This window comes from Theropithecus gelada, chromosome 1 (assembly GCF_003255815.1).
Source record: "Theropithecus gelada isolate Dixy chromosome 1, Tgel_1.0, whole genome shotgun sequence".
NCBI lineage: Eukaryota > Metazoa > Chordata > Mammalia > Primates > Cercopithecidae > Theropithecus > Theropithecus gelada.
This window is the reverse complement of record NC_037668.1, coordinates 182301628-182327683: the sequence shown is the minus strand read 5'-3', so window position 1 is coordinate 182327683 and position 26056 is coordinate 182301628. Positions and strand designations below refer to the sequence as shown.

At 43.4% G+C, this 26056-nt stretch overlaps 1 protein-coding gene across 3 annotated transcripts in view; it reads left to right on the top strand.

Moving 5' to 3' along the window:
• The window catches only part of RGL1 (ral guanine nucleotide dissociation stimulator like 1), a 289935-nt gene that overhangs the window by 59211 nt on the left and 204668 nt on the right, over window positions 1–26056 (top strand). Inside the window, exon 2 of one of the 3 annotated variants that reach the window (XM_025368463.1) lies at window positions 3857–3966. The exons of the other annotated variants lie outside the window; for them this stretch is intronic. The gene's annotated coding sequence lies outside the window, so the exon portion shown is untranslated. The remainder of the gene's footprint in view (window positions 1–3856; window positions 3967–26056) is intronic. 3 annotated transcript variants of the gene reach the window in all.

Sequence of the window (26056 nt, the reverse complement as noted above, 5' to 3'; positions counted from 1 at the left end):
ATCATTCCTCCCCTCTTTACTCTTTCTTTCTTTCTTAAGTTCATGCTATCTGACATGGTGAAGTGGCATTGTAGATTACTTGTTTTTTTTTTTTTTTTTGGTCACAAGTGCCTACTGGTGGAAGGGACATGAAGGGAGGATGAAAATCTGGTCTAGCTCTGCTCCAATCCTGAGGGTGGACAGTTGAGCCAGAATAAAACGAAAAGTGAAGCCTCACTACTTACCAGAATACACTTGTGACATTCAACCCTACCTGTAGGCCTTCCTGTGTCAGGCAGTAAAGTGTTGTTCTGGAGCTGAGCACCTGCTTTGAGTTAGAATTGAGACAGGCACCAGAAGTTGGATGCAGTCCACAGCTGATCAGAGGACCCTTGTAAGAGACTTTAAGTTGACCCTTTAGTGTTCTTTGGATTGGACTTCCCAGGATTACTCTGTCCCTTTGAAAAAATATATTTGTGTCTTGGGCCTGAACCAAATTTAAATCAGTCTCCTAGAAATTTTGGAAAGGCTGCTAAGGCATGGCACAACATGGCCTGTTTTCTCAATACTGTCTCTTTAACTTCTCATTTCCTTGGCAACCTGATTTCTGATTTTCTGAATGGGGGTTGCTGTGGACATTTGCCCAGAAAACAGCTCTGAGTGAGAGACTATCAGAGAGAGAGTTTTATGTCTCTTGGGAAGGGGAAGGTTAACTTTTATATCCAAGAGGACTGGCTGCATGAGTTCTTGGATGCAGCAGTCCCCAGCAGAGTGCTGTGTGTTGAGCTGTGGCTAGTGTGTGGAGTTGCACACAGGCAGGAGTGGGCTGTGCAGAGCTGCTTGTTTACAACAGCTTCCTGAATCTGCTAATACTAGACTGAGTGAATGAAACATTAGTTTGAAGTTCTTGACCCATATTCTTTACATTAAACATTGGTAACCATTTTTTCTTTCAGTCCTTCCTCTAGGTTATTCTGGATTTGAAATCTCTAGCTATGAGATAATATTAACTGAAATTCTTGACATTTGCCAACCCTAGTCACAGCCCTTGCTGAAGATCACTTCAACATAAAAGCATTTGTCTTTTAGCTTGTCTGAAAATATGTTGCAGTATGTTGCTGGTAATGAATTTCTTGGAGTTGAACCATTGGGTAGAGGATTTGTGATTTGAGTTTACCATCGGATTTATGTGTTCTATGGTCATCATAACTCAGATTTGCAGATCTGGGTACTATTGGGACTGTGGGGCTATTGTGCCTGACTTAATTGCATATTTAAATGTAAGGCTAGAAGTAAAGCTAAAAAAGCAGATGGATTTGGAAAATGAGATTGTCCTGTTTTGAGGTCATGTGGAAAGCCAAGAAATTGCTGGAGCAGCTCTGACAGGGATTTCAGGAAAACAGGCTGGTAATATTTCCACTTCTCTCAGCTTGCAGTCTGGCTGAAAATGTACTAAGATCAGCCTTTTCCAAAGGTCTTGGTATTTCTGCAGCTGTTTTCAGAAAGTCTTGAATGTGAAAAGCAAAGGAGTCCACAGAATCTCAAGTATCCATGCCCCAATCACTAAAGCTCTTGGATGATGTAAGTGGAGAAGAGCTGAAGCCATGTAAGTGAAGGTGTGTATGACACAGTGCATGTGTGGAGGCTACCCTTTCAGATATGACATCATGCCTGTGGCCCCCAAAAGCTTCCAGGAGAGCATTGGCTTGACAGCGAATATGCCAAAAAGTCCTTGATAGGAGCTCTGCACATTATATTTCCACTTTCTATTATTTTAGATTCTTTCTTGTTCCATTCACCTGAGTCAGCTGGGCCATCTGCCTAAGCCAGCCAACATCTTACATTTTCTAATTGGTCTAGTTAGTCCAGGGTTAATATGTCACTATCACTAATGAGAGACTGTATTTGCTAGACTCTTAAAGCATTTTTAATGAATGCTTCCAGTGTTACGATTCTTGTTCTATAGAAAAGGAAACCAGGTTTCAGAGAATTTATGTGATCTGCACAAATTATTTGAACAGACTCGTGGATCATGAGGACTATAGAATGTATATTTTATACTGTCAGCCACCAACTTTCAAGTGGTTGAAGCTCTCCATATATGTAATGTGTTTAAAAAGAAGTTTAAAACAATAGAAATGACTAGATTGTGTCAGTGATTTTTAAATATTCTGCAAATGAAACTTAAGTAAAAGCTCAATATGTTAAAGCTACAAGTTCTATTTTAGCATGAATTTATTTCACAAGTTTAGGTTTCTAATACCTACTTATTTTCAAGTTAACCGGTAACATTAACAGAGCTATTTATGAACACAAATATTTGAAATCTAGATTTGTGGATGTGAGTTGGAGCCTTGGAAAAAAAGGAAAAAAAACAAAGTTTATGATAAATTCTTGAAAATACATATAATTTTCTTAAAAGCTAAGCCTACTGAAAATATTCTTCAATCTGATTGAATCAGACACTTGAGAAATGATTAACAGGTAGTTTTGGACCCAGTTTGAATCACTATCTAACTATACCTGAAAATATTCATTTTTCCTATTCTCTCCTAAGCCCAGTCCAATTACCATCCTCTGAAACAGTACTTGTCAAGGTCCCTAGACCTCCTTGTAGCCAAATCTGTCTATAAATTCTCAGTTCTCACTTCATAGGACCCATCAGCAGCATTTGACACTCCTGATCACTCCACTTACTCTCCAAGGTTCCCGCTTTCCTGGCTTTCTTCCCATTGCAAAGGACTTCTCAGTTTCCTTCCTGCGCCCCCGTCATTGTCCTGACTACCTCAAACTCCCTAGCAGTCCTTTTCAACCATGGTTTCTCATCTGAACCATGGACACAAAAAAAATGATTTCAGAGAACATTTTCTCAACTTTTTCCAAGAAAAATAACTAGTTCTAGGTGCATAGGAAGGAAGTTAATCCTTCACATACAATGGGTGCCTTAGGGGTTTGTCTTAATGTTTCTTCACATAACCTCAGTTGACAGAGGTTGCCGGGCCCAATCCACAAACATTAGGCATCTGATGCATTTTCATGACCTTAACTCCATCTATATATTGACAACTCTCAAATTTACATCTCCAGCCCAGGCCTATATCTGAACACAAGATAATGTTCTATCCAATTTGACGCAACCTCTTGTAAATATCTGACACCTCAAACTTATCATGTTCAAAAACAAAACCTGATCTTTTCCCCAAAAACTATTCCACTCGGAGTTGTCATCTCTAAGGCCCAAATTTTAGTCATCCCTGAACTTCTGGTCTTTCTCTCACATCTTACATCCAATCCTTTGGCAAATCCTATTATACCTATATTTCAAATACATCCAGAATCTGACCAGTTCTTGCAACCTTTACTTCTACCACCCTGACCTAAGCCACATCATTCTCTAGAGCTTGAACTATTCCCCCTAATTGACCTCCCTGCTTTCATTGTTGGACCTCTACAGTCTATTTCAAACACAGCAGCCAGAGTGATCCAGGCCTTTGCTAAAAATTCTTCAGTAGCTCCCAATTACAATATGTATGGTAAAAGTTGGAAACCTTACAATGGCCTACGTGATCTGTAGTGCCTCTTTCCTGACTGCTGCAGTCTTTTTGCTGTTCTTAAAATACATTGAGCAACTTCCACCTGGGGCAGTTTCCCCTGCTCCCGCCCCAAACCCCTATGGCTTACTCCTCATTTCTTTCAAGTCTTTGCTTAGATGACACCTTATCAGTGAGGCCTTTCCCTCCCAACCTTTTAAAAATTGTGAAGGCCCTAATCACTCACTATCCCCATTCCATTGCTTATTTCTCCCTATTGTGCTTATTATTTTCTAATATTTTACATAGTTTGCTTATTTATTTTTAGTGTCTTGCTTTTCTACTAGTGTGCAGTTTCCTCAAGGGCAGAGATTTTGTCCATCTTGTCCACTACTATATGCCAAGTATTTGGAACAGTTTGCACAGAGAAATGGTTCCTGAATGAACTGAATGCATGGTGAGTGTTTACTTTGAAATTTGAAATGTGATGAATGGAATTTTAATCATTTTAAATTTTCCTTGTATTGCACAAAATGCCTCATAAATGCATGTTGTAACATCATGAGATGTTCAATCCAGATACCTCCGTGCCCACTCCTGCTAAATATTTATTCAAAGGTTAAAAACCGTCATTGGTTTTGTATGTTGAGGCCAAATTTGAACTTTCAGTTGCATGCTGATACTTTATCTGCAAATGTAGGCCTCATGCATTTCCACCCTACATTGCTAAGTTAATCTAATTGAGTATATTGAAAGTACCAGCAGGATTCCAAGTATCTCAGTTCTCTCCCTTTCTCACTCTGTGTGAGTTGTAGCGGGGCTGGTCCCCGCAGGTTGCATTTCTCTTGTTTGGGCATCTTTCTGTCTGGGTTGACCCAATCGCAGGCAGTAGTGTGTGATGAGAGGCAGCTTGGAGAAGCCACGATATTTTCCCTTCCTTCTCTGCTGCTGTCAGCTTCCTGCCGTGGCCACAGCTTCTGTCAAATGATTCCATCCTAGTGTGTGAGCCAGCTCACACCAGTTCAAGAGGGACAGTTTTGTTTATTTTTTTCAACTCCTTGCTTATGTTTTTCCAACTCCATCAATATCACATTGATGACTTAAAATAGGCCAAATCCTGGCTTTCCACTGACAGAGAACCAATTTGTTAAACATTGACCAGCACACCCTGGTGGGCTCAGCCCTTGTGTTCTGTAATACCCCTTTTTCCTTTTTCTCTCTTGGGTCTAGGAGCGGTAGTGGCTTCCAGCTGTTGCTAATCCCTGAATTACTCACTTTTCCCTGTTTAGGACTCAAATCCTTGGTCACCTTTGTAAAGAATTTCCTGCATTAATTCCCTTCCCTTTTAGAAACAGGAAATGATTTCTGTTTTCCTATATTTTGATACCACACCTAAAGTAGAACAACCATGCTATGTTTGAGTGAACTTCAGAGAACCTTTAGCAGCAATACAAAACAAAAATCTTCGTCTCATCTGAAATATTTGCACCAGTGCCTTGCCTTGGAACACATAAAAATACTTCGATACAAAAAGTAAATCTGTGATCTCATTGCCAAAATTATTACAAATTATTTCAAAATGCTACAACTTAAAGACAGTACTCTAATATAGTTAACACTTTATGTGACATTATCCAACATAGTTTTAAATGGTGCTGCCATTTTGTTATCTCCTAATACTGTTTCTGAAGCTTATGGGAACTACTCGAACACTTTTTTCAATTGCTTTTCTTGTAAGTCATTTTCAGTTGCTTTCCTATGGCCTACTCATCATTTGTAGACTTGGTCACATTGTGGATGAGTTACTTCATGGTATATTCAAAGTCATTTAAATATCGTCTTCTGTTTTGATGTATGTATTGAGTGTTTTTCAAGGCTATAAACTCCCTTAGGTTTGGCCACAGGAACAAAGTGTACAAAAATGGCGAATAGGAAGAGCTATAACATCCATACTCTCATTTAGTTGAATTGTAAAGATTTTAGCTGCCTTATTCATCACATATGTTGGATGCCCAGTCTTGGGTACTGTGAGCTGTGATATCTGACAATGGTACCAATATTTTAGAGGCAGGGCAGCCTGGTCGTCTAACACGTTCATTGTGGGGTCAGTAGCTCAGGAGGTAATAGGGGTTACCCCGTGTGTTTCCTTCACATGTGTTGATGTAACTTACCCTGAACAATGTTTTAAAATTCATTTTTACCATTTGAATACTACAGGTCCAGGCTGAGTAAGCATCCTTGAAACTATATTGTAGTCCCATCTACAGTCCTACGTCAAGGCTTGCTCCAAAATTGCTCCAGGTCATAGACTTGGACTTTAACTCCATCTTCATCTCTATGCCCACCTTACAGAGTCCTCCAAGGAACATTCTAGAGAGCCCATCTTTCTGTATAATCAGTCTATTTAGAGTGGAGCAAGTGATGAAATTTAATGTGAAAGATTCGTTGATTTTCATATTATCCTATTGTCTGCAGATTCTGATCAATCTAATAAATATCCAGGTTAGGCCTAGTCTGGTTTTCTTTATCAAGGGGTCCCTTCTATGCCCAGCTAGAGCCACTAGATCACTAGATCGTATGTGCAGGCTGCCTCCGATTTATATCCCTCACTGCTGCTGGCCTGCCCCTGCCTTTTAGCCCTGAGTGGAATGTTTCAATGTTTACTTTGTTCTAATATGCTGTCCCTTATACTCTCTTTTAAATCACCAGCCTTTGACTGTCTTGGTTCTTGTTTACCCACCTTTTCATCAGCCCCTTCCTCATTCTTCAAGCCCAAATTCCAGCTTGAAGTCTGGGTTCTACCATCTGTTGACAGACTTCCTTGAAGCTTATGATCCGCATTCCTGACCTTCCTAGGAGTGTCTGCCTCACAATTTTCTGATGTTATGTTGTGCAATGACACCTCATTTTGTTTGTTTTTGCTGTTGCTGACTGGACCATTGCATATCAGATATGGTGTTTTGCCTGCCAGACCAAGCCTTCCCATATTGCATGGGAGTATACTAGTGGCTGTGACCAGACTGATTTTAAGTTCTGATCCCTCTTTCCACTCCTACCCTCAACCTGCTCAGACCTGACAGTAATAGGAAATTGCCCACCCATTTAAGTCCCACAAAAAACCATACTGCACCACTAGCCACTTCAATTATGATGAATGGTTTTATGGGAAGAAAGGAATTGCAGTATGTTAGTAGTATGCAGTAGTATGCAGTACGCAGTATGATGATAGTAGCTTTGTTGAGTTGGTAGCGCTGGATCCAGTCTCTGAGGGAAACATAATGGCTGGATTTCAACTTCGTAGTATTATTCCAGGAGCATGTGTATAATATCATAAATATGGGATCTCACATGACATCTTCCTGTGTCTCAGAAAAATGGACAGAAAGCAGGTTTCAATAATCTTTTTTTTCTTTTTTTAATTTTACTTTAAGTTCCGGGAAATGTGCAGAATGTGCAGGTTTGTTACATAGGTATACATGTCCCATGGTGGTTTGCTGCACCTATCAACCTGTCATCTAGGTTTTTTTTTTTTTTTTCCCCCACAGAGTCTCACTCTGTCACCCATGCTGGAGTGCAGTGGTGTGATCTCGGCTCACTGCAACCTCTGCTTCGTGGGTTCAGGTGATTCTCCTGCCTCAGCCTCCTGAGTAGCTGGGATTACAGGTGCACACCACCACTCCCAGCTAATTTTTGTATTTTTAGAAGAGACGAGGTTTCACCATGTTGGTCGGGCTGGTCTTGAACTCCTGACCTCGTGATCTGCTCACCTCGGCCTCCCAAAGTGCTGGGACTACAGGCATGAGCCACTGTGCCTGTCATCTAGGTTTTAAGCCCCACATACATTAGGTATTTGTCCTAATACTCTCCCTTTCCTTGCCCCCAAGCCCCCGACAAGCCCCAGTGTGTGATGTTCCCTTCCCTGTATCCATGTGTTCTCATTGTTCAACTCCCACTTATGAGTGAGAACATGTGGTGTTTCGTTTTCTGTTCCTGTGTTAGTTTGCTGAGAATGATGGCTTCCAGCTTCATCCATGTCCCTGCAAAGGACATGAACTCGTTCTTTTTTATGGCTGCAAGATTAAAGAATCTTTTGCAACAGATGGGAAAATTGAGACTTAGATTGATCAATTGTTGCCCTTGAGATCACACACAGATTTGTTGGTAGAATAGATCCTAGGTTTTGATTTTGGAGAATAACAATCCACTGTCCCAGGGACTTCCAACTATTTGATGAAAGAATGGTTTTTAGTTCTCTGAAGCCTTAAGGTAATTTAATTTTAGAGCTGGTCTGGAACTGACCTTGGAGATTACCTGGTTATTAGTCTAAACCCTCATTTTCAAGGTACTGATGACAGAGAATAGGAAGTATGTTCCATTTCCCTACCCTGTATTGTATGACTGATGGGATGGAGAGGTAGAGTAGGACAGAGGTGGATGGTCTGTCAAGAAAGGCTTGAAGTCCTCTCTCAATCTTTTGTGCAACCAGTTTTATTAAATGGATGGAATTCAGTAGGAAGTGAAATAGGGAACAGATTCTACCCAAAATCCCACCCCACCCTCCACTGCCTTCAATAATGTTAGGCTCTTAATTTTTCCATTTTTCTTTTTTAAAATAATATTTTATTGGCCAGGTGCAGTGGCTCACACCTGTAATCCCAGCACTTTGGGAGGTCGAGACAGGCAGATCACAGGGTCAGGAGTTTGAGACTAGCCTGGCCAACATGGTGAAACCCCATCTCCACTAAAAATACAAAAATTAGCTGAGCGTGGTAGTGGGCACCTGTAATCCCAGCTACTCAGGAGGCTGAGGCAAGAGAATTGCTTGAACCCGGGAGGCGGAGGATGCAGTGAGCTGAGATTGCACCATTGCACTCCAGCCTGGGTGACAGAGCAAGACTCCATCTAGAAAAAAAATGAAATAAAATAAGATTTTATTGTTTTTTGCATAATGTCTTTATTTTCTAGAAAATGCTTTCTGCTTATTGTCTTTGGCTACTTTGTCAAAACTCTAGGAATGTCAACTCTAGCTGACGCAAAAGAGACCTGAACATTACTTGAGAGCAACAAGGAAGAGAATAAAAGTTTTTCTCACTAAAGGCGGACCATTGGAGTTTACAAATTCTGGTAGGCCAAAGTCATCTATATGCTATATGAGAAACAAGCAAGAAGTTTCTGGACCCTAGTGAACAATTTTTTTTTTTCTGTGAATCATGGTGAATTAGACCAACTGTATTGCACTGCTTCCATCCTTGAATTCACCTATATGACTGAGGACAACACTGCCACTGCAGATTACCAGCAAAGTGGGAGTTGGTGATGGAAATTTTTGATAAATAGAATATGTATTTCTTCTTCTATTTTAAAATGAAGTTAATAAGGCTTTATTTCCTTCCTTTGACCCATGAGACCTCCATTTTATACGTAGTAGATCAATCAAATGAACACTAGTTGCAAAGTCATTGAATATTTCAAGACAAAGGTCTTGATTCACATGGAAGGTGGTGACATGGCTGTCTATGAGGCTACCACGTAAGGTTGGGCTGAGGCATTGTACTGTCTGTCAGGCGTGTCTGTGTCTGTGACAGTCCTTTTATACAGTGGGGACCCTAGAGCTAGTAGATGGATTGGTGTTATGACTCATGGGGCACATGCTGACGTGGGCAGGCATTCAAGGCTGGACCGACTGACGGGGGATTGGAGCATGGATAAACGCGCAGATGAATTGTCAGAATTGTAAGGCTCTTGTATTGGTTTGAACCCTGAGAGTGCACCAATGAACAACATGAGGCGGTGTGGAACAACACGCTGTTTTAATGTGTGCCTGGGTGCAGACGGACTGAGGCTTAAAAGGGCATCAGCACCAAATGAGGATGGGGCAGTGGTTTTGTAGTCTCCTGTAAACAGAAAGTGTCTCAATCTGATATAACTTCTATGCAGTACCTGGTTGGCAGTACCTCTCTTGGTCTTCAGGGGATACGTGTCTTCTGGCCAGCTCTCTTCCTGCTTCTGCTATCTTGCTGACACATGCTGTTGGTGCAAGTGGTCTTGCGCCTTGGGACTGGTCCTGAGAAGGGAGGAGTTATTCACCACCACCTCCCCTCCGCCGGCATTCAGGCCCTGGGGAAAGTCTTTCATTCTTGTCTATTTGGTTATAGAAAAAGAAAAAAGGGACGACTTTCTCAATAACTACTTCAAGCATGACATGGGGGATGATGTGGCCACCTTGGAAACAAAAACTTAATTTTGGGGGTATTTTTGAGAGATGGGTTGGTGTTCATCATGTTGCAGCAGGAGCATCATCTGTATTGTCTGGTGGTTAACTATAGTTTCAACAAGACTTTTAATAGCCTTTATTATTAGTGGGATAATACAGGGGAGAAGCAGGAGGAGTCCAGTGATGAAGATTGCTGTCCCTACCAGCATTTTAAATCCTCCTAAAATTAGAGAACCACCCTCCTAGAAGGTTTGTTGGGTCCCATCCCTTACAGGTTTGGACTGGGCTACTTTTCTGATGTTTGAAGCGATTTCTAGTACTGTTTTTCCATTATCGTCTATGTTAAGACAACAATTGGATATATTAAACTTACCACAGACCCCACCTTCTGAAGTTGTTGGGAATGCTTCTACCCACCTGGAGAAAGTACAGACAAAGACTAGAAGATAGCGGAGCTGTTTATTGGGCGGGATGTGAGTGAAGTCTATACTTGCCAATATTGCCTGGGTACCTGGCCCTGGGCTTGGTGGGTAGGAAAAGGCAGTGGCTGAAGGGAGCCCTGGGGTGACACTGAGTGGCAGATAGAGTAGGACTGGGTGATTTCTCGAACACAGCTGGAAAGGTGAGGATAAGTGAGACTAGGGCGGAGAAATTGTAAGAGAGGTTTGTAACCAACATGGAAAAGTTGTGGAGACTTTGGGGGATAGAGATTGTTTGAGAGTGAGGAAGAACAAAGCGCCCTTCCTTGATATACCATGGTCCTTGCTTCTGAAGGTTTTGGGCTCAGAAGTCCTCCTTTTCTTCTGAGGAGTAAAGAGGAGAGAACAAGGACAGCGACAGAAACTGGCCTTGCACAGGTTGTAGGGGTACTTGTTTGGCTACCTGATCTGCTAGTGCATTTCCAGCCGCTATAGGATTGTATGGGGTTTGGTGGCCCCTGCAATGAATGATGGCAACTTTCTGTGGGAGCCTGGCAGCTTTAAGGAGTTTGTTGATGAGAGAGCCATTTATGACAGGAGTGTTTTTTGCAGTTAGGAAACCCTGTTCTTTCCAGATGGACGAGTGTGAGTGCACTATGTGGAACGCATAGTGAGAATTTGAATGTACGTTGATCTGTTGTCTGGCTGCTAGAGTGAGAGCTTGAGTGAGGGCAATGAGTTCAGCTTTTTGGGAGGTGGTTCCTAGGGGAAGCGGATTGTCTTCAATAGTGTGTGTGGGGGGGTGACACTATAGCATAGCAAGCATGTTGGAGTCCTCGTTGTAGGAAGCAGCTGCCATCTGCAAACCAAGTAAAGGAGGCATCTGGAAGGTGTTGGTCTGTTAGGTTTGGAAAAGGTGTAAGAAAGGTTTGAACAGTGTTCACACAGGAGTGTGTAGGGTCTTGGGTGGTTGTAGCTTCAGGTAAGAGCATGGCCGGGTTTAGACAGGAGCTGGTTAGCACGGTGATGTGGGGAGTTTCTATGAATAGAGCATACAGTTGGAGGAGCTGTTGGGCAGAGATAAGACTCAGTACACTGCAGTGAGCTAGCATGTCTTTGATGTTATGGGTTGAATAAACTGTTAGGTTGGTGTGAAGAGATAGTTTTAAGCTTTCAGGGGTGAGGACAGCAGCTGCCGCCAATGCTTGGAGATAGGCAGGCCATCCAATACTGTGGCTTCAAGCTGTTTAGAGAGGTAGGCAACAACCTGGAGGGTGGGTCCCTTAGACTGGGTTAGAACACCTGTTGCAACTCCACGCTGTTCATCGGTATAGAAGGAGAAAGGTTTGGTGAGGTCTAGGTCTGGGAGAGTGAGGACGGGGGCTGAGGTGAGAGCCTTCTGGAGTAGATGGAAAGGTTGGGTAGTAGGCTGTGCGGGGTTTAAAGGCTCATGGAGAGGGCCTTTAGCGGCTTAGTATAACGGTTTGGCAAGTAGAGCGAAGGAGGGAACCCAGAGCCTAAAATATCCTGCTAGTCCTAGAAAAGAGAGAATTTCTTGCTTAGTTTGTGGAGGTGGGAGGGACTAGAGGAGGGATATGCGGTCGGTTGTGGGCCCTCAGGTTTGCAGGATAAGAGCTAGGCGTAGATAGGTGACTGGAGGGGTGCATATTTGTGCTTTCTTAGGGGAGACCCGATACCCCCATTCTTCTAAGAAGTTTAAAAGAAAGATAGTATGGGTGTTGCAGTCTCTTTGAGAGGGTCTACACAGGTGTAGATCATCAACATATTGAAGAAGAGTGGACAGTTTTAGGGATAAGGTACAGAGGTTGCAAGCAAAGGCCTGCCCAAAAAGGTGGGGGCCGTCTCTGAAACCTTGAGGTAGTACGCACCAGGTGAGCTGACGTGAAAGGTGGGTGTTGGGGTTTTCCCATGTAAAAACAAAGAGGTTTTGGGAATCAGGGTGTAAAGGAATGGTGAAAACAGCATCCTGTAGGTCTAGAACAGAAAAACAGGAGGGAATTGCGGAAAGTTAAGTATATGGTTTAGGAGCTACTGGACATACTAGAAGTACAGCTTGGTTAATGAGCCTGAGGTCCTGGACTAAGCAATAAGTTCCATCTGGCTTTTTGACAGGTAGAATTGATGTGTTAAAAGGGGAGTATGTTGGGCAGAGTAGGTGACTGGTGAGGAGGTGAGAAATGATAGGCTTTAGGCCTATGAGAGCTGCTTGGGGGATGGGATACTGCTTCTGTGATAGCACCTGGGTGGGGTCTTTAAGGGTAATGTGGACAGAGGTGTGGTGTTTTGTGATTGAGGGTGTGGAAGTAGTATCCCAAACAGTGGGGTTAACTATGGATGGGGGATAAGGAAAGGTTGCATGTTTTAAGGTGGGAGGTTGGAGGAGTAGAAGAAAGTTAGAAGCCCTGGAGGGGTCTGGGTTGATGTGTTGGGTACTATGGGGAACGTGGAAGTGGAGAGTAGTGTGGAGTTTTGAAAGGATATCTCTGCTCAGGAGTGGAGTTGGGGATGAAGCTAGGACTAAGAAAGAGTGAGTGAAGGAAAAGGTGTGCAGGGAGCAGAAAAGTGGAGGGGTGGCTTGGGGTTTGGAGGCTTGTCCATCAATTCCCATAACAGAGACTTGGGAGGGCAGGGTGGGTCCTGAAAAATTAGGTAAAGCAGAGTAGGTTGCGCAGGTATCGATTAAAAAACATACTGGCCTACCTGCCACCATCAGGGTTACCCTTGGCTTGGATGAAGAGATGGTAGTTGCTGCGGTGTCCATTCCAGGGCACTGTCAGTCTTCAGCGTCAAGGCCAATGAGATCCGAGTAGGAGGTTTTGACTGGCTCGGGAAGGAATGGGGGCAGTCCTTGTAGCGACTGCTCACAGTCCGACTTCCAGTTGGGTCAGAGGGGGCACAGCCTGGTGGGCTTACCTGGGTTTGGGCATTGTCTGGACCAGTGGCCTTCATTGCCGCACTTGAAACAGGTGCCAGGTGGAGGTGGATTGCTAGGAGGCTTCTGTGTGAAGCTGTGGCCCCGTGGGCCCACAGGGTCCCTGATGGCAGAGGCAAGCATTTGAAACTCTGTCTGTTTTTTGCCTTTTACTTTCCTCATCACGATCGATAAAGACTTTGAAGGATAAATTAAGAAGATCTCACTGAGGGCTGTCATTGAACTTCTGAAGCTTGCGCCGAATACTGGGGGTGGATTGGGAGATGAACTGAAGGTTTAAGATAGTGGTTCCTTCTGGGCTGTCTGGGTCTACGTTGGTATACTTTCTCATGGCTTCAGTTAAATGAGAGAGAAAAGGGCTGGGTTTTTGTCAGGACCGTGGGTGATTTCTGAACGTTTTTCATGGTTGACTGCTTTATGGGCACCCTTTTTGAAGGGTGCAAGAAGACACAAAATCATATGGTCTTGATGGCGGCATCCAAGGGCCCCGTCTTGATAATCCCAGTGGGGGGCCTGGTTGGGGACTGCCTCTGCGTCACTAGGCTGGGCAGGAGCTTGGTGATGAATTGTATCGGCATACGCCTGAGCTAGGGTCCAGATATGGTCCCGGTCTTCTGGGGTGAAGGTGGAAGAGAGGATAACACAGAGGTCAGGCCAGGTTAGCTCATAAGACTGGGTGAGTTACTGAAACTCTCTAATAGAAGAGGTAGGGTCTTCTGGAAATGAACTGAGTCTTGTTAATTTGAGAGAGATCAGTGAGAGGGAAGGGAGCATGAACTCTAACAATACCTTTAGTTCCTGCTACTTCCCGAAGTGGGCACCCTAGCACAGGCACTGAAGTAAGGGTGGGGCATGGGACAAAGATGGCACCTGAGCGAGTATGGGCGGGAGAGAAGGAAGAACCTGGAAGTGGTTCCTGCTGAGGGTTTGAATGGGGAAAGGGAGGTTGAGTTAACAGGCAGTGGAGGATAGATAGGGGCGTAAGGTGGTGGGATGAATTTGCAAGCCTCAGGAGAGGGCGGTGGAGGAGGACAATGGGTACAGGTGATACTAGAATTGTCCTGAGGAGGGGACGGTGTAGAAAAAGAAGTGAATACTGCTGACTGGGAAGATGGCGGCTGGGAAGATGGTGACTGAAAAGATAAAGAGGAGGCTTAGGGATTAAAGAAGATGGTTGAGAGGGAGAGGTAGGGGCTGGGAGGGGTGGATAGCAGTCTGCTAGATCAAACAAGGAAAAAGGTGGGGTGGGGAGGAGAAAGGAGATCTGGGTGGTGAGAATGGAGGAGAATGATTTGAACAGGTGAGCAAGAATTGCAGAAGTCAGGTTGTGATCTGAGTGCAAAAAGGCCTGGACATAGGAATTTCTCCCCATTTCTCCAGTCGTTGGCAGTAATTGCTTAAATTAGTTAAAATTGTAAAGTCAAATGTTCCATTTGTGGGCCATTTGGATGCGTTATGTAATTTGTACTGTGGCCAGACTGAATTGCAAAAAAAGACAAGGCGCTTAAGGCGGGTATCTTGCGTGAGGCCTAAGGTTTGCAGGTTTTTTATGAGGCAGCCTAGAGGGCTGTCTTTTGGAATGGACGACTGGGAATTTCCCATAACGGAGGGTAGGCTCGGGAGAACAGGGAAAAGGAGACCATCCTGCACGGCTGGAGGGAGACGATAAAAGGAGTGATCGTCACCACTGCCTTTTTCAAGGACTTGTTCATGTTTCCTTCTCCCTCACTGATCTCTCTCAAATTAACAAGACTCGGTTCATTTCCAGAAGACCCTACGTCTTCTATTAGAGAGTTTCAGTACCTCACCCAGTCTTATGAGCTAACCTGGCCTGACCTCTGTGTTATCCTCTCTTCCACCCTCACCCCAGAAGACCGGGACCATATCTGGACCCTAGCTCAGGTGCATGCTGATACAATTCATCACCAAGCTCCTGCCCAGCCTAGTGATGCAGAGGCAGTCCCCAACCAGGCTTAGAGGCATCCCCCTAAGACCAGGTGATCAGTGAGTGCCTGGCACATGCCGGAGCCTTCTTGGACCAACGTTGGATTTTTGGACTGAAGAAACCAAGAGAGGTCGTGAGGATTTTTCTCTGTTAACCGGGCTCCCGGGAAACTTACCAGTAGGCGAGATCAGTGACTGGTGTGCATGCACAGAGAGGCGGCTGGAGGCTGAGGAGCTTCCTTTGTCTGGTTGCTTTGGCCTGCTCTCTGGGGTGGAGGGACACAAGGGACGCGGGCTGGAGCCCTTTCCGGATTTCGGCACCAGATGTAAGGCTCTTGTATTAATTTGAACCCTGAGAGCACCTCAATGAACAACATAAGGTGGTGTGGAGCAACATGCTGTTTTAATGTGTGCCTGGGTGCAGACGGGCTGAGACCTAAAATGACATCAGCACCAAATGAGACCGGACAGGGGTTTTATAGTCTCCTGTAAACAGGAAGTGCCTCAGTCTGATGTAACTGCTACATGGTACCCCAGTGGCCTCTCTCTCAGTCTTCAGGGGGTACCTGTCTTCCGCCGGCCAGCTCTCTTCCTGCTTTTGCTATCTTGCGGATGCACTGTGCTGGTACAAGTGGTCTTGCGCCTTGGGACTGGGCCTGAGGAGGGACAAGTTATTCACCCACCGCCTCCCTTCCCGCCCAGCTTCCAGGCCTCAGGGAAAGTTTTTCAAGAATGTGTTGGAGAATTGTTCCAGTGAGCACAGGGCTAGGGTAGCAGGATGAATGTTGGTTCCTCAGGGCAGGGTACCTTTCACAGCTGTATGTGGAAGGAAGTGAGGGGGGCCTCCAAACTGAGGATGGGAGTTAGCAAGTGGACAGAGGGTACTGGTTCCAGGAATAAGCTACCCACTAAATGGGAGTACCTAGATTGGGGTTCTTCCTGGCAGCCTTGGCGTTCTTCCATCATATCTTTGTAATTGCTTCTTTCCTTTGCATCCAGGGAAGCTTTTGCAAATGGATTGTGTTTAATTTTGAGCTGTGAGCTCTTCATTCTGATAAGCTGTCACAGTTATTTATGAACTAGGTCTCGGAAAGCAATGGCTAGTGATCATGTGTTGTGGACATGCCACTCTCACAGTGTGAATTCGAGGCTGGTGTTTCTTTTGACATGATCAGGCCCCCTCTGTGTAGCTAGTTGTTGATCTTGACTTTGCTGAGGGAGTTGGGCACCTTCATCCAGTAGGGCCCTAAGTTGGGGGAGTTGGACTGGATGGACACACAGCTGAGTGCCTGCAGCTCGGGCTTGCCCTCTGGCACCCATTCCTGGTGCCCACTTCTGGTATTCTTCCAGCGCTTACTGTGGACCTCCATGAAGTCCAGCAAGAAGGAGAGCATGGCTCTTAAATCCAGGCCAGACATGTTCAGCACTGGAAACAACTTCCTGCTATTGTTGGTGGTGATCGTGTCATTGGTGAGCTCCTTGAAGCATAACCACAACTTGCTCTCCTCCAGGCCTGTGTGCCACTTTCACTCTACATGGTCACCCTTCTCAATGCTTGGCCTGTTGCTCATGCTTCATGGCTCTCAGCAGGTGGTCCACTCGGTATTGCAGATGCACACTGTTACCAGTGCTGTGGGAGCTCATCCTGCCTGCCTCCCCCTACCCTTTTCTAAGCCCCAACTTACTACTTGAGAACCATCTTTACTTCTTCAAGACCTGTGAAGGTGCCTGGGTCCCTGTATAGACTGGGAGGAGGGTGAAGGCAGAGATCTGGTCAGGAAAGGCACTGGTGGTGAGGGGGGAAGGTTATCATACTTGAACTCCTGAAAGGCATGACTAGGCCAGACCTCTTGCTCTTCTGTTTTTGCGTACCTTGTTTTTTGACAGGTGTTTCCCAGGTGTATTAGTCCATTTTCACACTGCTATAAAGATACTACCTGTGACTGGGTGATTAATAAACAAAAGAGGTTTAATTGACTCATAGTTCTGCATTGCTAGAGAGGCCTCAGGAAACTTACAATCATGGTGGAAAGTGAAGGGGAAGCAAGGACCTTCTTCACATGTTGGCAGGAGAGGGAGAGAGCACACAGGGGAAACTACCACTTTTGAACTATCAGATCTCATGAGAACTCCCTCACTATCAAGAGAACAACATGGGAGAAACCGCCCCCATGATCCAGTCACTTCCCACCAGGTACAATTTGAGATGAGATTTGGGTGGGAACACAGAGTCAAACCATATCACCAGGATCACAGAAGTAGTGGAAGTATTTGACTAGAAGAAAAAGGGCAAAAGTCGCTTGCTTATCTGGGTGCCATCTTTCTCTTGGCCCTTGATGCTTTCCAGATGCGACATGCTTACCTATGTCTTCTCTCTCCTGAGCTACACTTCTGCATCTTTGGAGGTCCCTCACTTGGGATGTCTGTGCTTTACCCTTCTTCGAATTTATCCTGAGCTCCTGCTCCTGGAGGTTGACCCCACAACCTGTTATTGAGTCAGCCCTTTTAGGCCAGGTCACACACAGTGTCTCAAGGCTGGGTTACCCTTTGCAGCGTGCACTCAGATCCTGGGCAACTCACATCGTTATGCAAAGGGTAGCCTGCTGCACACCCTCTGCACTCTACTTTTGCACACCGGTTCCAACCAACTCTTCAGTGAGAAACAGAGCCCAAGCTCTGTGTTCATAGACACCCAGATTCCAGAGGACATGTGTCATTTTCTCTCATGAACTGTCCATGGATGCAGTTCAATGACATTCAGTCCATGGAGCCTGCAGTCGCTCCCAGCTTCAGTGAGCAATTTTCTGGGAACGCTCCAACTCTCCCACCCACCACTGCACTTAATGAGTATATAGGAGGTGTTGCCGGGGGTGAGGTGACAGAGAAGCACTCTAGAGAGGAGTGAAATACTACAGCCCACTCTTACTGGGTCTTTCCAACCCCCTCTTAAGATTAGTAAGGTCGAATGGGGTACAAAGGTGAGAGTCTAGGGGCCTTTAGTTGTCTGCTTGGAAAGCCTTGGAGGGCAATTCATTCCATGTCCTGTTATAATTATCCAGAGAGGTCGGCTCTACATTCAGTTGAACCTGTGGTGCTCAGTGGATTCGGCAACTGTCTTAAGCTTAGCCCTAGTTGCCATAACTCATTAAGTTTCTCATAAGATTTACTATGTTAACAGAATGCTGGGAATGGGGTGTGGGGGCGGGTGGAGGAGAAGAAGACATTCACACTTAACACCTCTGATGACATCTCTGATAGCAAATAGATACTGTTACAAGACTCTATCCACCCAAGAGCTAAATCATTAGTCACAGATGGAAAATGCTGTGTGGTCTTGAGTAAGCCTCTCAGTTTTCCCATCTATAAATCTAGAGTAGCAGTGCAGACTTACTTGGCAAGGTTTTTCTCAGGATCAAAGTACCCTAAATCATATAATTAAAATGAACATAAAGTATTTTCCAAATTTGAAGAACCATGGAAATGAGAAAAATAATTACTAAGAGACCCTGTGAGGGGCTATGCTTGAACTGTTGGCCATTCCTTGGGCAGTAGTAATTTCCTGGCAGGAACTGGCCTGGGAGGGCCCTTGACAGATGTTGCACAGAACTAGTTTAAGAAGGGCTGACTGGCATGTGGTTATTATTTTATCTTTGTAAAGCTACAGTGTGAGGCCTGTGACAGCGGGAGGAGGCCGTGAGGTATTCACTTGACAGCCTGCCATTGTCAACTCTAATGGGAGAGAAACTTCAGTGGCCAAAAGGGCAGCCTCAGATTGTAAGCGATTCATTTTTAGTTCAGCTGCAATAACTCCTGCTGGTGATTTAATCCTGTGACTTAGGAACTCTCCATATGTGCTTGAGTGAATGAATAAAAGAGAGACAGAGTGAGAGAGAGAGTGTGTGTGCACATGTGTGCACACATGCACACACATTCATGTGAACAATTTCTGTTCACTCACTTGTGATTACCAATGGGCCACATTCTACTTAGGTTTTGGAGGCTTGGCATTAAGGATGTTTTGCTAGGATGATTTGTTTTTTGGACAAGGAAGCGAACATAGTAAGTCATGTAATTTAGTTTATGTCTTCATTGTTGCAGAGTTTGGCTGATAGCAAGGGACAGTCGAGAATGATAGTCTCATACAGACCTTAATCCCAGTTCCTAAAGTAGAATGGAATTGTGGAAATCAAGTTTTCTGGTCTAAAATAAATGTTTTGTGGCTTTCTTGTAAAAGGAAAGGGTTGGGAAGTCCCTGTGGAATCTTAATTTTGCCACCACAGATTATTAAAGACCCCAGGTGAGCAAATCAACTGTGAGGAGGTGATTTTTATTGGTTGGCATTGAATAGACCACAGCATAGCTATCACCTGCATGGCCTTCCTTTGCCTTTGATAATCGCCTGTCAGTGGGATGGAGGATTTTTTTTTTTTTTTTTTTTTTTGAGACAGAGTCTCCCTCTCTTGCCCAGGCTGCAGTGCAGTGGCATGATCTCGGCTAACTGCAACTTCCACCTCCCAGGTTCACGTGACTCTCCTGCCTCAGCCTCCTAAGTAGCTGAGATCACAGGCACGCACCACAATGCCCGGCTAATTTTTGTATTTTTAGTAGAGACGGGGTTTTGCCATGTTGGCCAGGCTGATCTCGAACTCCTGACCTGAGGTGATCCTTGGCTTCCCGAAGTGCTGGGATTACAGGTGTGAGCCACTGCACCTGGCTGGGATGGAGGATTTTAAAAGGAGCTGTATTGCCTTTTTGAAAAAAATCTAGAAGTACCCCCTGCCCCTCTTTTATAATGACCCCTTTGACTGAAACTTAATCTTTAAAAATTCCAGGACAAGGGATAAATTAGTCACTAGAACGTGATTTCCATGTGCTATAAATATTCATATTCTCCCAAAATTCCTTTGTTCAAATCTAATTCTCAATGTGATAGCATTTGGGAGTGGGGCCTTTTGGAGGTAATTAGTTCATGAGGGCAGAACTCTCATGAATGGGATTAAAGACATTATAAAAGAGGTTCCACAGAGATCCCTCTTTCCTTCTACCATGTGAGGTCACAGGGAGAAAGCACTGTCTGTGAATCAGAAGATGGGTTTTCACCAGACACCGAATCTACCAGAGCTTTGATCTTGGAGTTTCCAGCCTCCAGAACTGTGAGAAATCGTTTCTGTTGTTTATAAACCATTCAATTTATAATCTTTTGTTATAGAAGCCCTACTGGACTAAGATGCCATGAATGTAGAGATTTTGCATATTTTATTCACTGCTGTATCCCCAGGCCCTAGATATGATCTGACATATATTTAAGGTGCTTAATAAGTATTTGTTTAATGAATGAACCAATCGAAAAAGGGCTATAACCTCCTATTAGGAGTGATCTCTGGGTATTGGCTCATGCTTGCATTTTGGGATCATCTGCATGGATGTCATAAGTGCTAAAATCTTAAGCCACAAGAAATATGGACTTGTTTCCACCACAGTAATTTTCTGTGAAATCACTACCCAAAGATTTTTCACCCTTTCCAAAAATATTTTTTGAATGAATACATGTCCTGGGTGGGGAAGTTTTCCTCTTATTGGGCAGACATTTATTTTCTTATTTCATTTATTATTTCATGCAGATGTCCCCTGTGATGTTAACTTAACCCTACTACTGGGTGTTTCATTTTTTTACGTTTGAATCATACTCAAACCCATGCCAGAGAACAATGCAGTTCAGCTTTCTGATGACTACGTACTGTTTTTGCAAGGTGGTCTATCTTGTCCTTTTTAAAACTGAGGACTGATTTAGTATAAAAGATCATTTAGAGAAACTGTTCCATCTATTTTAGCTTTGCCAGCATACACAGAAACACCCAATGCCACACAATCACCGAAATGAGAATCACACACCAGGATTAAGGGAAGATGATGCTTTTGATGAGACATTAGTGAACAAATAGAATTTTAGAATCAGTGATAATCTCTGCCTCATTATGTAATTTAAGCCCCTTGATTTGTACCTGAGGAAACCAAAGCCCTGCTGAGCACAAAGTAAGGATGTGTGAGAACTGGAGTTAAGACTTACGCCCTCTGACTGACAGTAAATTCCTTCCATAGTACTGTCACAGCATGCCACAGGGAACAAATGTCTTTTTATCTTTTAATAACTATGTATCAAATGCTTAAGGCCAGAAAGAAGAGTATAGATGTTAACAGTTTTGATATTTGCACTCTACTAGCACCTGGCCACCTGAAAGAGCTTGATGGGCTGGCATCGGTGAGTCTTGGAGAGTACGTGAAGACCCGCTGCTCACAGGGTGTGAACTGGGAGTTGGAGGCAGTCTGGTGCAGGTGGAAAGGCATTGAACTGGGGTGGAGTGAGGAAGCTTGGATTCTGATTCTGATCGAGCCATTGCCATGCTATATGTATTTTACCTTGTTTAGTCCTAATTACCATCCCTACTAGGTAGGTATGGGTTATTCTTATTTTAGGAATGAGGAAAACCAGGGCTTAGAAAGGTTAGGAAACTTGTTTAAATTAAGGTCACACAGGCTAATAAGTGGCAGAGCTTCATTTGAACCCCAGCCTATATAATACTACCCAAAAGTTACTGCCCAATTTCCCTCTCTGAGCCTCACTGAAAAGAAAATGTTCAGATGATCTCTGACTTTCCTTCCAGGTCACAAATTCTAGAGTTTGCACATGTGATCTTGTTTTTTTTTTTTTTTTTTAAGTGATGTTTGGCTTTGAAGATTTAGTCCACCCCTCTGTCGCTGTTGGTGAACTGATTGTTATATAGATTTTCACACATCTGTCTTCCAGGAGAGTGTGCTAAGAGGACCACTGGAGACTGCAGAAGTTTGTTTCTTTTAGGTGTAAGCCTTGTTTCTCAGGATACTATGCTTTTACTAGCATCTTAAATAATTAGGTGACAGAGACTATTAACACTTTATTTTCACATAACACCAAATAACTAAGAATTGCTATTATTTTGCCAATTAGCCCATGCAATCCTTAGCTCATAGATCAAACCATTATCTTCAGATACATATTAGTCTCGATTACCCATAGAAACAGAACCAATTGAGACCTATATCTATATCTATACCTATATCTTTCTATACCTATATCTTTCTATATCTATAAATGTAGAAAGGGAGGGAGGGAAAGATGGAGAAATATCTTCCTTATAGTTATAAGGAATTGGCTCATGTGGTTATGGAGGCTATGTCCTAGGATCTATAGTTGGCAAGCTGGAGACTCAGGAGAGCTGATGGTGTAGTTCTAGTCCAACTCTGAAGGCCTGAGAACCAGTAGAGCTGATAGTGCAAGTTCTAGTCTGGGGACAGGACCGAAGGCAGAAGACTAATGTTCCAACTCAAAGACAATGAATGGATTGGATGAGGCTCACCCACACTGGGGTGGGCAATCTGCTTTACTCAGTCTGCCAATTCAAATGTTAATCTTATCTAGAAACACTCCCACAGACATACCCAGAACGATGTTAAACCAACTATCTGGATACCACATAGCCTAGCCAAGTTGACAAATAAATTAACCATTACAATATACTAGAACTATTATGTTTCTACACTTCAAGAGGTGTTGAAGTGAATCAGTCAGTCTAAGGGGAAAAAGGTGATATGCTATTAAAAATATAAACACAGAAAAAAACTCTGTTTTAGTTAGGGTAAGCTAACTGTTATAACAAATAAACTCCAAAATCTATACTGGCTTAATCATAAAAGAAGTTCATTTCTTGCTTGTTACAAAGTACTGATCAAGTTACCAGGTCAGCAGAGTCCCTGCTAAAAGAGGCCTCTTCCATCTCTAATATGTAGCTTCTGAAGTCAGCCCAAATGTTGTCTTCATCTTAACCAGCTGGGAGGAGAAAAGAGCATGGAGAAGTGCCACATGAGAGGATTTTATGAGCTAGACCAGAAATGGCCCAAGTCTTTTCTGTCACATTCTTTTGCATGGAACTCAGTCACATGGCTGCACCTAACTGTTCAGGGGCGGCTGGAAAACGTAGTCCCTGGCTGGGCAGCCCATATCCCAGCATGTCTCTAAATTTTCAGAGAATAGCTAGCTGTCCACTATACCCTGTACGAAAAATCAGATCTGAGTTCTGGAATTGGCTTTCTTATTAACTGGTTGGTGATCTTTTCTTATCTGTAAAATGTAAAAGCTGGTTGATATCCCAAATGGCTTCGTGCTCTAGAATTCTATGGCTCTGTTTTGTTCTTTAAAAGAAAATGTTCCATGTGAAGACAGCTAGTTCTTTGCCTGGATGCAGTGAAAGTCCTGGTTCATGCAGCAAACTTTGTCTCATGTAGGACTTAATACTGGCAAATCAGGGAACCAAGTCTGGGGGCTCTTTTGAGCCTGTACTGGATAAGTTATTATTCATTGGGCATAGTAAGCATTGATTCATGGGTGGTGGTTCACTGTGTTTGTAGGGGTCTTCTAAGTGGTGTGTGTCCCTGGCTCACATGAAGATTTTCCAGAGGGTTAGGTGTTACAGCCAGCATTTTTAGAGGATGTTATCTTTAATTTTTATATGTACCTACTCCTAAACTGATCAAAGAACATCTACAATGAAAGAGTTTTGTTAGTTTTTCTTTCCCACCTCCCCATTCACAATTGCGCTTCTCTACCTTTATAAACAAAAGTCTACTGCTTACTCAGCCTGTGTCTTACATAGTTCATTGTTCCAAGTGTAGAAACCTCTAGGGCACCAAAGTGATTTTTAAAAAATATGTGTCATTTATATTCAAGATATTAAACATACTTTCTCCATCTGGCACATTAAAGAGTGTATTTACAATAAAAGTTTTGCTTTTTATGTTTAGTAATAATTTGTGAAAAGTATATGTAGTTATGTTGTTTTGATCAATTATGTACCACTTATAATTGAGAATACAGCTCAGTAAAACATTATTTAACGTATAGCCTTATAGTGACAGAAACTTAAAAATTTTTTTATTTATATTTGATACTTTAAAATTTAAAACTATTTTGCCCTAAGAGAAAATTCTATAGCAAAGGCGAAACAGAAATACAATTTCAAGAAGCTAAAGGAATGACTGTGTACTCGGGTGATGACTCAGATAGATTTCGCCCTTGTGGCGGATAAACCAGTGGAGGAGACATAAACAAGTAAATTAGCAAAAGTGCAAGATACTTTTAGATCATGATAAATGCTATGAAGAAGGTAAGCAGGAGGGTGGTCAAAGAAAGCCTCTCGGAGGAAGTGGCATTTGGTATGAGCACAGAAGAGGTCTTCTCTCCTCTTGAGCAAATACATCTTCTCAGGTTGGGGCATGGATATGGTGGAAGGGAAGCAGAGCTTATTTCTGTTAAAGAGAGCTTGTTCATGGCTGGGCGCGGTGGCTCACGCCTGTAATTCCAGCACTTTGGGAGGCTGAGACAGGTGGATCACAAGGCCAGAAGATGAAGACCATCCTGGCTAATACGGTGAAACCCTGTCTCTACTAAAAATACAAAAAATTAGTTGGGCGTGATGGTGGGCGCCTGTGGTCCCAGCTACTCGGGAGGCTGAGGCAGGAGAATTGCTTGAACCTGGGAGGTGAAGGTTGCAGTGAGCCAAGATAGCGCCACTCTACTCCATCCTGGGTGACAGAGGGAGAGTTGGTCTCAAAAGAAAAAAAAGAGAAGCTTGTTTATGTGTATTTTAAATGGATGCTGATGGACCTCAAATTGCTGTAGTATTTATATTCCCACTGGATACATCTAAAGGAATGATGTAAGTTTATGATATTTAAAATATTTCAATAGTTCCATACACTATAAATTATATAATTTGCAAATATTTAAACTTATAATGAAAATTTTTCATATCAACCTAAAATGTATAAGTGGTAATTAGTTTATTAAAATGTTTTTGGGGGTACATGAGCAAAGGACTTTCAAAACCACTGACATAGTAGCTTAGAATACGGGCTTTGAGTTTAGGCTGCTTAAGTTGGAATCCTGGATCCACTACTGGTTGTGTGATGAAGGGTCAGTTCTGTGAGCAACAGCATCTGAATCTGTAAAACAGTACTGTAATCCCAGCACTTTGGGAGTCTGAGGCGGGTGGATCACAAGGTCAGTAGTTCAAGACCAGCCTGACCAACATTGTGAAACCCCGTCTCTACTAAAAATAAAAAAAACTACCCGGGCATGATGGCACATGCCTGTAATCCCAGCTACACAGGAGGCTGAGGCAGGAGAATTGTTTGAACCCAGGAGGCGGAGGTTGCAGTAAGCCGAGATCTCACCATTTCACTCCAGCCTGGGCAACAGAGTAAGACTCTGTCTCAAACGAAACAAAACAAAACAAAAAACAAAAACAAACAAAAAAAGCACCTAAGAAGGAGGAAATTTGAGGTTTAAGTGAGATAATGCATGTAAAGTGCTAATCTCACAATAAGGGCTGAACAATGTTTTCTATATTAGCAACATTATAACTTTGCTCTCAACTGTATAGTGCTGATTGAACTCTATTATCTTTCATATGGTTGCAGAGCAGGCTGAAAGGTAAATTGTGAAATCCAGCCCTTTGCTGAACTGGAGTAGCACTTAGGGGCAAACTACAGTATTCATTTCATTCCTTCCTACTTGCCTTATGTGTTATTGATTGACATTCATTCATTCATTGATAGTCCAAGTTGAGTATATTTTGAAACACTTGCTGAGCAGGCCTGCACCTTGACTACGGTGTGGTCTCTTCTGTTCCTTGTAGTTCATTGAAGTCATTCCAAGGAAATTACAGATTTTCCTTCTCTCCCTGTGCCCATGTATTTCTAGAGTGTAGGGAGATGCAATCTAGAGAAGAGTACTTGGTTTCTTCCTGAGGACAAGCTGATGGCACTGGCTGTGTCTCCTGATGTCCTTGCTGAGGCTTCCTTCTTTATTCTGCCAAGGCCTTAGGGCCTTTGTGTGACATAACTGGGGATTACTAGGAAGATGTAAATATTTGCAAAGTGTGTTCTGTAGAATGTTAAAAAAAATAGAAAAAAAAATTAAAGG